The sequence below is a fragment of the Silene latifolia genome, chromosome 6, assembly GCF_048544455.1.
Source record: "Silene latifolia isolate original U9 population chromosome 6, ASM4854445v1, whole genome shotgun sequence".
NCBI lineage: Eukaryota > Viridiplantae > Streptophyta > Magnoliopsida > Caryophyllales > Caryophyllaceae > Silene > Silene latifolia.
The window spans coordinates 110539310-110552494 of record NC_133531.1 but is presented as its reverse complement, the minus strand read 5'-3'; positions in this window follow the sequence as shown (position 1 = coordinate 110552494).

The window sequence follows — 13185 nt, the reverse complement described above, 5'->3', positions numbered from 1 at the left end:
ACCGACCTAAACAAGGCCCGCCCCAAAGATCCATTTCCCCGCCACATATCGATGCAATGGTGGATGCCACCGCAGGCCACGAGATGTTAACATTCATGGATGCCTCCATTGGATTCAACCAAATAAAGATGCACCCCAGATCGGGAAAGTACAACCTTCATTACCGAAAGAGGAATATATTTGTTATCCGCTATGCCCTTTGGATTAAAAAATGCAAGTGCAACCTATCAAAGATTAGTCAACATGATGTTCAAAGATCAAATAGGAGATACCATGGAAGTCTACATTGACGATATGGTAGTCAAGTAAAAAAAGGCAGAAGACCACATCAAAGACCTGGAAGTAGCCTTCCAAATACTGGAGAAATTCAACATGAAGCTCAACCCACAGAAATGCCATTTTGGAGTCTCAGCAGGCAAATTCTTGGGCTATATGGTGACAAAAAGAGGAATAGAAGCCAGCCCTGAACAGATCAAAGCCATCCTGGAGCTAGAACCACCAAAGACAGTCAAAGACATACAAAAGTCGACAGAAGAATAACAACAATGATTCATTTCAAGGTCATCAGAGAGATGCAAATCATTTTATAATCTGCTAAGGAAAAACAAAGACTTTCAATGGACCCCTGATCATCAAGCTGCCTTTGAAGACCTGAAAACATATCTATCCTCTCCTCCCTTGTTGGCAAAACCGGTCAAAGACGAACCCCTGGCAAAGATAATTGCTCTGTCACTTAAAATCGTCGGTGCAGTCCTAGTCAAAGAAGCGGACAGACAACAACACCCTGTCTATTACGTAAGTAAAAGTCTACTAGATGCAGAGATCAGGTATGGCCTACTTGAAAAATACGTTTTAGCTTTAATTATGAGTTGCACAAAATTAAGACCATACTTTGAAAGCCACCCTATAATAGTCAGAACCAATCTTCCTATCAAGTCTGTACTTAGGAAACAAGAATTGTCCGGACGAATGTGCAAATGGTCAGTCCAACTAAGCACATACAACATAACATTTGAACCAAGGACAGCAATTAAGTCACAGGCACTAGCAGACTTTGTGGCTGATTTTAGTCCAACCCTAGAACCCGACCTAATAAAAGAAGTAAACATACTGATCAATGACCAAACAGACCTAGAATGGACCCTATTCGTCGATGGTGCAGCCAACATGAGGGGCACCGGCCTAGAGGTAGTACTAAAATCGCCACAGGGGGATAAGATAGTACAAGCTATAAGCTGTGCATTCGAAGCTACCAACAATAAGGCGGAATATGAAGCCCTAATAGCCGGATTAAAGGTATGTATTGACCTTGATGTACAAAACTTAAAGGTACGTACTGATTCCCTTCTTATTTCAAACCAAGTAAATGGAGTATACACTGCAAAAGACTCAAAAATGATACTCTATTTGGAAGTTGTCCAAAATTTAAAAAATAAATTTCGCAATTTTAATATTGATCAAATTCCTAGGGACTTGAATACCCAGGCCGATGCCCTAGCCGACCTAGGATCCAACTTCAGTCCCCCTGATTTTGACAAAATCCCCATCGTACATTTATTAGAACCTGCAATAAACAAACAAGATGAAAGTTTCCCAATATATATTGCCAATTCATGGACAAAACCTTACTATGATTGGCTCCAACAAGGAATCCTCCCCCCTGAATAAGCAAGATGCTAGGGCACTCAAAATCAAAGCTGCTTCATATACTATTATTAACAACGTGCTTTTTAAGAAATCGCAGGCAGGACCATACCTCAGATGCCTGGAACCACAAGAAGCTGAACAGATACTATCAGAAATCCATGGAGGACACTGTGGAAATCATAAAGGCGGAAGGAGCCTGGCAAGCAAGGTACTCTGAACAGGTTATTATTGGCCCACTCGAGGGCCGATTGCGGAATTCAAATTGGCTCTAAATGCGAAGCTTGCCAGATTCATGGACCATAGATCCACCAGCCATCTGAGGAACTACATTCCTTATCCGCCCCCTGGCCATTTATGAAGTGGGGCATGGATATAGTAGGAAAACTACCCCAAGCACCAGGGCAAAAAGTCTTTATGCTAGCAATGACTGACTACTTCTCCAAGTGGATAGAAGCTGATTCATACAGGCAAGTCAAAGAAAAGGATGTCATAGCATTCATCAAACGCAACATCATATGTAGATATGGCATCCCTTCTGAAATAGTATGCGACAATGGCACGCAATTCGTGGGAAAAAGAACACCAGGATATCCAAAAGCTAACGGCCAGGCAGAATCTAGTAACAAAGTAATAATCAGTTGCATAAAGAAGAAGCTAGAAAGAAGGAAAGGTAGATGGGCTGAAGAACTCCCCTTGGTCCTCTGGGCTGACAGAACCACGCCTAAAACATCCACAAGCCAAACTCCCTACTCCTTGGTCTATGGATGTGAAGCAGTAATCCCAGCAGAGGTCGACATTCCATCAGCCAGATGCAGCCTGAATACAATAACGGGCAATATACCTCTAATGGAGGATAACTAGGACTTGACGGAAGAACTAAGAGATGCAGCAGCAAGATTAGAATGGCAAAGATATCAGCAAAGAGTTGCCAAAAGCTACAACAAGATCACAAAGCTAGAGTATTCAGGGTAGGAGACCTTGCTCTCAGGAAAGTTTTTCAGAACACAAAGGAGAAAAACGCAGGCAAGTTGGCCCCAACCTGGGAAGGTCCCTACCTGATTGACTCAATAGTCGGCCAGGGAGCTTATAGGCTACAAACCCTGGACGGCGAAATGATCCCAAGAGCTTGGAATATCGCACATTTAAAACTATTTTACATATAAAATATATTCCCCAGCCCAGGTATAATCTTTACCTTACCACTTTCTGCTTGACCTGATATGAAACTAAATGTATGATATTTTCCATTATATGAATAAATGCCTTATATGATTTTTTCCACTATGTGCCCAAGTACTTATCAATATTCTCGTATTTCCATTTAAAGAGTAGAATCTTCAATATTCGTTTTGCATACTGTACTTTACTTAAAACAAATTTTAAAGATTGGGGGCCACCCCACTAATATCCAACTTTCAGTTGCAAAAATAGGCCTTAAAATACTGAGCTCAATTTAATATACAAACCTGAAAAAACCTTTTCCTGGATTGTATAACATAGATGGGTCATAAGCCCTCCGCATGTGCAAGGGACATAAGCCCTCCGACATGTGCAATAACCCCACCCATGACACAAAGCACCGGCCGATCCAAGACAAAAATCGGCCCGATCAGTCGAATAAGCGCGATCCAGTACACATCCTACGCTACAAATAAACCTTATCAAAACACAAAAAGAAACCAACAAAGACCAAATATTAATTCAAAAACCAAAAACAAAATATTCATTCAAAAAAACCAGCCCTACCACATACCTAATAAATATTCATTCCAGGAACATCCCCCCTGGATGGGCCAAAACGAAAAGCAAAAACACAAATCTAAACAGGCTTCGAACCAGTAACCGACTCACAACCATCCACCATTTCCTGATCACCAGATTTCTCCTTGGAAGGAGGAGAATCCACTTCATCTTCATGCCCCATATTGGCCAAGTCAGGATACTGGGCGTCTAGAGCTGCTTCATCCAGATCCGGATCCCACTTAGCCCGATCAGATTTCGGATCCCTCATAGCTTCAACCCGGCCTTTCCCAAAGAAACCGAGCAAAGATCAAAGAAGTCGCGCTTCTACCGGCTCCTTTTCGCCAAGATCTTCATTCTTCCTCGGTGATCTCGCATGCTCGCTTCTCGGCAGCCAACTCTTTCTTGACGGTTTCCAGCTCTCCCCTTGCAGCCTCGAGCTCTTGCCTGACAACTTTCTCAGCGTTTTTCGCAGCCACCTCACAAACCAAAGCAGCCTTAGATGCCTCTCTAGCCGACCCCAGCTGAGATTGAAGTACTACCTCATTACCCCTGGATGTGTGCAGCTCACGGTTAACTTTATCTAATTTATCTTCCAAGCCGTAAATCCTAGCCGGGCATCCCCGAGCCGACAAAGAGCCAACCCAAAGATCCAATGCCTACAGAAAAACAAAAGAAAGTCAATCAGCCAAACATAAAGCAACACAAAGAACACATAATAATTAAAAAGTCCCTTTGCAACTAACCTCCTTAGCTTGAGAAGCAAGGGAAGCAGCCTTTGTCACAAAAGAAGACAAGATAGAAACCACTTTAGTAGAAGACTCAAGGGTATTGTCAGATAAAAGCTGGCTGCTCATACTAGCAGAGAAATCATTTATCTGCGCCCGGGCAGCATCCATATCGTCCATCCGAGCAGACACCTCCCGACACTTCGATTGGCCGAGCTCGAATAGGCTCTTTCTCTCTCCCTTCCTCTTCAGAATGATGACTTCCCTCCTCCTTTTGGAAGCCCGAACGACCTCTCGGTGATACTAGCCGGGCGATTCCCGGGGAGGCCGGACATCGTAAACTAAAATGTCAAGCGTCTTGTCGCTCCCACTAGCCTTCTCGGCTCTGGACTGCTCAAAGAATCCTAGCAACCCCAACTTTCAACTCTACTGCTAGTCAAGTGGCTAACCTAGCGAAGATCTCAGTATACCGAATGTATAAAAATACATATAAATATCAGAAGAGGAGCGACAAGAAGACAACAATCAACACAAAGACATATAGAAGACATACAGGAAAGAGAAGTGGAGCTAGGCTTGCCTTTGGGTACTTTAACCACACTCAGCTTAGTCTTCATATACCAGGGCAATAAATCCCCCGCCTGACTAGCAGTGCTAAGCCCTCTCTTACTCAGGAATAGAAAGAAAGGCCTCTATCCTTGAAATAGCTTCCTCGTCAAGAGGGTCGAAGTTCCAGTCAGGAGCTGCAAATATCACCAAAAATGCATAGGTAAAACTTAAATATTCCAATTTCGTATAATATAAAATGCAAATTAAGAATACAGGAAACCTACCACTCTCCAAAGGAGGATATCTCAAATAATCAAAGCCTGACCCCGGACTTTCAAATCCAGGATAAACAGGAAAGTCTTTGCCCAGCTTTTATCATCTCCAGAGTCCAGGTTAGTAATTAATGGAGACATTTTCGACTTAATTCTCAAATTGAAACGACCGGTAGAAGGATTTTTCATATGATATACTGCCTTGATATCGTTAATAGTAATTACAAGTTTATGTTTAGTACATAAATTTTCAATAGAGTGGACAAGTTTCCAAACCATTGGCATGATTTGGAAAGGTGATACTTCCATGGCACGAATAGTATCAATCATTAAAGAAGTAAAAGGTAACTTACAACCTGCTTTGAACGCCCATTCATAAATACAGAACTAACCGGGTGACACCCAATTAGCTCTGACTGGACAAAACTCAGGAATCCAACCTCAGCCGAATCAGGAATTAATTTTTTCTCCCTTAAAACCCTATCATAGTTCGTTTTCAATAGGTTTTCAACAGGGAAATAGGGGTCCAGAGATTGAAGAGCAGAAAAAACAGAATCTTGGTATTTAAACGCAATAGAACGAGCAGGAGGATCAATTTCAACCACCTCCTTCTCATGGACGTCTGTAGGTTCAGGTTCAGCCGCAGCTTTCTGGGAAGCAGGACGCTTTTTGGCTCCCATATCCTTTATTGTTTTATTTATCGTGATAAATTAATGTTACTTAATGAGAAATTATAGTTAGCAAACTGGAATTCCTGGGATATAGGGAAGAATTTTAGACAAGACTTAGCAAGAAAAGTGGAAGAATTTTGGTGAAAAATAAACTCATCACAATTACCGTATTTATAGAAGAAGAGTAACGGTGCAAAAACCCTAGAAAACACAAAACTGTCAGCATGACATCATGTAATTAGCCATTGCAGTGATTAACGGTCACTAGGAGTCTAAGAGTCATTGAGTAAATATAATTCTTTTTATTGTTTAACCCGATAAATTGACATCTCACCCCTGGCCTGATCCAGCACGGGTAAAATGTCAAGGGGCAATTGTTAGGCCCAATTTAGCCTGGTCTGACTCCAATTTAGCCTGACCTTATTAGGCTGATTGGGGCAACCAGGGACCGGACAAATCTAATTACTATTTGGCAGATGAAGAGTACCACAAGATAAGCAAGCCACTAAATCCTAGAAGAAAAGCCTGATGGTAAGTGTAGAATAGCCTGGCAGGACACTTAAGCAGGCTGGATTAAATTGACAAACAAGAAATACAGTTATATGAACAAATAACCACGTCCTACTCTCATGGAAGACCAAGTCCAACTACAAAGAGCACATAATCTTAGCAAATCAGAACGTGCAAGAGGAAAAGAACAACGGTTTGTTGAAGAAGAACGAGTCAACCGTATTAATAGGGAATGTGCCCTATTTTCTAGCTAACAACTCCAACGATCAAGGGGAACGTTGAGGTTGAATGCGACGTTAGCATATGAAGAACTATAAATAGCATGATCTAACAATTATAAAGGATATATTATTATTCATCAATTATTTACAATTTATCTCTTACTCTTTCTTGAATATTCAATTGTATACACGAGTTTGTGATCAGCTTATCAAAGTAATACAAACAATATTATTTATACTTAATTCTTCCTTGTTATTTACTCATACTATTATTCTAAATTTATTGAACTAGACACCCTTATTACTCAATAATCAAGCCGGATCCTTTCAGGGAAAATCCTGCTAAAACAGTATGGTTTCACTCGATCGGTCGAGGAACCATGCTTATATATCAAGTCGAGTGGGAGCAAGATTGTTTTGTTGATATTGTATGTCGATGACATACTCTTGATTGGGAATGACATTCGTCTCTTATCTTCGGTTAAAGGATGGTTGAAGAACCATTTCCAGATGAAAGATCTGGGTGAGGCACAACGCATATTGGGAATCCATATCTATCGATATAGATCACGACGGACGTTATCACTGAGTCAGGAGTCTTATTTGGATAAGATTCTTGAAAGGTTCAGCATGACCAACTCCAAGAAGGAGAACCTTCCAATGACATCTGGGATGCATTTGAGCAAGTCTCAGTCACCCACGACGCCTGAAGGGATTGAGCACATGAGTCGTGTTCCTTATGCATCAGCTATAGGATCAATCATGTATGCCATGATATGCACACGTCCAGACGTGGCATATGCATTGAGTATGGCGAGTCGATACCAAACGAATCCAGGTGAAACACACTGGATAACTGTTAAAAACATCCTTAAGTACCTACGGAGGACTAAGGATAGGGTATTGACTTATGGAGGAGATACTAAGCTATGCGCAATCGGTTACGCAGATGCTAGCTTCCAAACGGATCGAGATGATTTAAAATCTCAGCCCGGGTTCGTCTTCACTATTAATGGTGCTGCGGTCAGCTGGAAGAGTTCCAAACAGGATGTTGTAGCAGATTCTACTACTGAATCCGAGTACTATGCCGCTTCGGAAGCAGCAAAGGAAGCTATATGGATGCGTCAATTCTTACAAGTACTTATGATAGTTCCTAGTTCGAATGACCCGATCACCATCTATTGTGACAATAGAGGTGCCATCTTCCAGGCTAAGGAGCCTAAGTCTAGCAACAAGTCTAGACATGTACATCGGAAAGCTCACCTGATCCGTGATTACGTGGAGCAAGAGGAGATAGTGATTGACAAGATAGCTTCGGATGACAACATTGCGGATCCTCCCACTAAACCGTTGAATTATGATAAGCATGAAGGGCACGTTATTTCCATGGGAATTAAACGTGTTCCTGAGTTGTAGTAGTTGATTATGAATTAGATACATTTTCTTTTTCATATACTATTTATAACTTCATCGTTTTATTTCATATTTTGTTTTTCATGTGGATTGTACCGACAACATTGAACGCCACAAAGTGAACTGAATTACATTATATTTGTTTTGGTCCGTAATCGCCTACATGAGCTGATAACTCTGGCTATTATATTGTGCAGTCGATTGATGGTGGGTTCAACGAGCCATAAGTCAAACAGTTGGCTGATCGATCACAGATACGAGTTATAACGATATCTCGTAGGACAAAAATTGTGACAACGTAATGGAGTCCTAAATGTTTAAAAACATTCGGTGCCAGGTCGTGGATTGGACGTCCATTGTGTTCCTAGAGTCGAATCTCTTGACTATCGACTGTCTCTTGAGATTAAGGCAGTTTTTGGGTGACTTTTGTTGCTTTCTCATGGTCTGCCGTAACAGGAGGCAAAGCAGTTTTTTTCTGGGTCATTTCATGCTATGCTTAAATCTGCAGGATTCGAGTTGAAGAAAATATCCAACATTTATCAGGTTTAGTTATTTCTCAGGACCACTCGAGGAGTTGTAACTGAAATGCATGGCCATGCTCGAATGATGATTCGTTTATCAGTTAAGTTACTCTTTAGTCGGGGAAACCACTCTTGATATTGATCACTTGTAAAATACGACCTTTGTGAATACGGATTTTGCAAATTGTTTTACATTGAGTGGGAGAAATTTTAGGATATGAGAATCGGTTATCGCACATACACTTGTGAGGACAAGTGGGAGATTGTTGGAGCTTGTGTCCTCCACAATTAGTGTGATAACATTTATAAATCTCTTATAGGTTCACAAGGGTATACTTCGTATTTTATCAGTTGATTAACGATTACTTAATAACGGTTGGCTTGCTAGAAAGTTTGACGTTATTATCATACTGATGGCGGTGATCAACTGGTCCCTAAAAGTCACACCTAAAGGATGTGTTTGAGAGATGTGATTATGGAAATGTAATCACATTGATGCCTTATATGACTAAAAGGTTAGTCCATGTATTTGACTAAACAGTTAGTCAATGTGATGATGAGATGATTATTTAATATAAATAAATAATATTAGCTGAGACGAATTAACTGTCAAATTCGTAAATTGAATATAAACTGTTATATTTAATTAATGTATATAATGTTAGCTTAAACGAATTAAGATGTTAATTTGTAATTAAACGTAATCGGTTATATTTAATTAGCTAATTATAAATATGCGATATTTATAGTTAAAGTATATATTATACGAGATTGTCATAATAAATTATTACTGACCGGTATTAATAAATCGACTGCAAGCTGTTGTGTGTAGACTTATTAATACGGAATAAAATAAATGACAATTTATAAATAATACACTTTATATACATTTTGTAAACTACCAAAATAAGAAGATTTAATCTCATTATTTTTGGTAGGTTGAAAAACCGAAAATAAGAAGATAATTCCTCTTATTTTTCGGTTGGATTGGCCGAAAAATAGGAAAGAAAAATCTACCCTATTTCACTCCCTCACACGGTTTTAAGGGAGGAGTGGACTCATTTTTCTAACCTAATTTTTGACCTAATATTCTCTCATCAAACAAAACACAAAAAACCCTAAATTAATTAGTAAAATTTGGGGATCTCATTCTAGCAATTTGAGGGGCATTTCTCGGAGCATCTTGGGTGCAACTAATAGGAGAATATCAATTCGATATTGTTCTTAGGCCATATTTGCTAGGACCAAAGGTTGATTATTAATCTCTTCTTTTTGTTTATGTAAATTTCATTTATGACTAGTTTTCATAATCATAATTTCGTTAATAATCCTAATAATCTTAAAGGAAGTATACCGATATTTCCTACAACAACAACCAAAACCCGAATGGTAATGATCAAATCCTAACTGCGCTAGCTCGTCTCCAAGTCACTCAAGACCAAGTGTACGACCGCCTCGACACAATCGAAGGCCGAATATATGCTGTGGAAACGAGATTGCCTCCTCGAGAAAGTGAGGTGGCTGATGAATTCATGAATGACTTCGGGAATGAAAATCACGAGGTCAACCCTCCCGTAGGTATAACTGCAGCTGAGCAACGACTCCAATATTTGGAGGAACAATTAATGTACCTCAAAGGGGACGACATCTATAGGGAAAATAACCGCAAGTACGAGGCCGTGAGCTCCAAATTGCCAACCAATTTCAACATGACGGATATCCCTAAATTCAAGGGGCATGAAAACCCTTTGAACCATATCCGTGCTTTCAAGGATTACATGTCTATCAAAGGCATTAAACCCGAGATGTTCTTAAGGATATTTCCTTCATCTCTTGACACCATCCCAAGACAATGGTTCTATTCTCTGGAACACAAGAAGATTGCTACCTGGGACGACACCGCAATTGAGTTTACTAAGAAATATGCGGATAATGCCGAGATCCAAGTCAATATGCGTACTCTAGAGGTTCTTACCCAAAATGACAAAGAAGGTTTCACCAACTTCCTAAGTGGGTGGAGGAAGACTAGTACCCAACTTGTTGAACGTCCGGATGAAGCTACCCTCGTGAAGAAATTCGTGGACAATTTAAAGCCCATCTATGCATGTCATTTGAGGTACCAAAACATTAAGACTTTCAAAGACTTAACCGTACTAGGAACAAGGATCGAAGATGACATCCGTAAAGGACTCTTGTCCAAAACGGTAGGTCGTGGATATCAAGGCTCAACGAGTCGTTCTTACGGCTCTACTAGCAAGACTGATAAAGTTAACCTTCTCGAGCCATCAAAGAAGAGTACGCCACCAAGGAAATTCACAAATCTTAGGGATACATACTCCAATGCTCTAAAGAGATTGATGAAACAAGGTAAGCTTCAACCCATTGGCCCTACACCTAAACCAGAAAAGAAATCCAAGTTCTGGGACGAGAATTCTTACTACGAATATCATAGAGGTAAGGGACACAGAAAAATGCTATAAGCTGGAAAATGTACTCCAAAACATGATTGAAGATGGTCCCCTACCAATACCGCCTGGAGGCAAGCCTAACAACACTCAGAATCCTCTTGGAATTCTGGTGATTACAAGTGAAGAATCTACCTTAGATTGTTCACACCTCATTTCTCCAGTCGAATGTGAAATTCACGCAATAGAAGAAGAAGAGAACTACTCTACCATTTCCCCAACCATCACCGATTTCATCCCATGGGCAAGAAGCGTGAATAGGCAAGTCTCGGAATTGGAAAGTGTAGTGGCAACCTTACGTGATCCCAATGCAATACCTAAAGAACGTGCGCCACTAATTTTCTCTCAAAATGCTACGATGCAAGAAGTAGTATCCGTGGTTGATGAATTAATCAACCAAATTATCAAATTAGAGGCTGAGATCATGAGAATGAGGGAACTTGCTACTATCAATGGAGTATGGGCTGACGATGATGAAGATGAGTATCTCACTGAACACTACCTAGTCAAAGTCAGTGAGGAAATAGTCCAAAATAGTGAGGATCAAGATGTGGACCACCTCACTCGTTCGGGACGTCCATACCAAAACACTTCTCAAAATGGTCCTATAGCAAACGGTCCAATCCCCAATGCTAGTGTTGTCACACCAAATGATAACGAATATACCTCTACTGACCATTTACTAAAGCAACTACAGAAGACAAAGGCTAATCTTTCAGTCTGGCAACTAGTGGTATGCTCATTCCCACATCGCCAAGCATTACTGCAAGCCTTGGCCAAACTAAATGTGGCACATAACTCCACACCCGATGACGTGGTCAACTTGGGTTTCCAAGAATCACCAAAGCTAAGTAATCCTATTACTTTCTCGGATGAAAATTTACCACCCTTCGGTGCTAGTCATAACTTGGCTCTATACATCACCGTTATTTGCTTAAAGAAGAATGTGCCAATGACTTTGGTAGATGATGGCTCCATAGTCAACGTCATACCCTTGAAAACGGCATACAAATTGGGCATGAAAGTGTCGGATTGGACCCCTACCAACAAGGGTGTTCGCGCATATGATGATACACGACGAAAGGTAGTAGGACTTATTAACCTAACCATAGCCACAGGGCCGATTGAACGAAAGGTTAACTTCCAAATAGTGGACATTGAAGCATCTTTTAACATACTTCTGGGAAGACCTTGGATTCACGCTTCCAAAGCGGTAACATCCACCCTCCACCAGAAAATCAAGATTCCACTAAATGGTAAGGTAGTGACGATCACTTCGTCACCCATCAAGGCAATAATTGAAAAGAGGTCAAGTAATCAAGTACTTGCGGATCCAGTATATGAGCTTGGGGGCTTCCATAGCATAAATGTCATAGAAAGTGAGTTGGCACCCTTATACTTCAATCCCTACTCCAATTTGGTGGTCAACCACATGCTCAAATTCCAGGGATACTTCCCGGGAATGCCTTTGAATCCAATCCGAGGAAACACCTTTGAACCCTACAAGGAAGGCAACTCACAAAGGTTACCACTTGGATTAGGGTACAAGCCCTCTAAAAAGGAAGTTCTCGAGATGCTCACCCAAGTTCAAAACCGCAAGAATGTAGGAATCCAAATGCGACCCTATCTCCCTACCCTAAATGGATACTTCGTTAGGGAGGGGAGTCAAGAACTCTTTCACGGATTTCCCGAACCTTGGCACTGTCTCGAGAGGAAGCTAGCCGGAATCGAGATCTTTCACGATTGCTACTTCATTCCTCCAGAAACGGTTCCTACCGTCAAGACTCATCAAGCACCTTGCTTAGACGAACAAGCTGTTAGTCTACTATTTGGAGAAGATCGATTTATTAGAGCCGCGCAGGATGAGATCATTACCATGATACTTCAAGACGATCACTTCAACCCTACCGCGTTAATCACAGAAATCAATCCGAATCCGAAGAAAGGATGGAGAAAGTCGATATAGTGGAGAAACAATCAATGAAGACTCTTCAAACTCACCACTCGAGAAGGAGAGATGTTCAAAGGAGAACCAGAAGACGATGAATTCGAGTCAGAGTCAGAGTCGGAATCAAAGTCGGAGTCTAGAGAAGTCCGTAGAAGGTCTCCTCCTGTCGTCACCCCCATTCCCCTTGTTTCTCCTAGCTTAGCATCAAGTAGTAACAGTATTTCGGAAAATGTCCCAATGACTGTCCCTTTACCGCCACTGACTACTGATCAGATGGCTTCTTTGTTTCAACTTTTATCAAACTTTAATATGAATAAATCAGGTTCTGTTTACTCTTCGTGTTATTTCGCATGCAATTCTGTTTACGATGATACTGAGGATGACCCAGACCCAGACTTGATCGAAATACCTCCCTACATAGCCAAAGAAATACTACAAGAGGGGGAAGGGGGACCAGTAATAGAGAACACTGAACCCATCAATGTAGGAACCGAACTAGA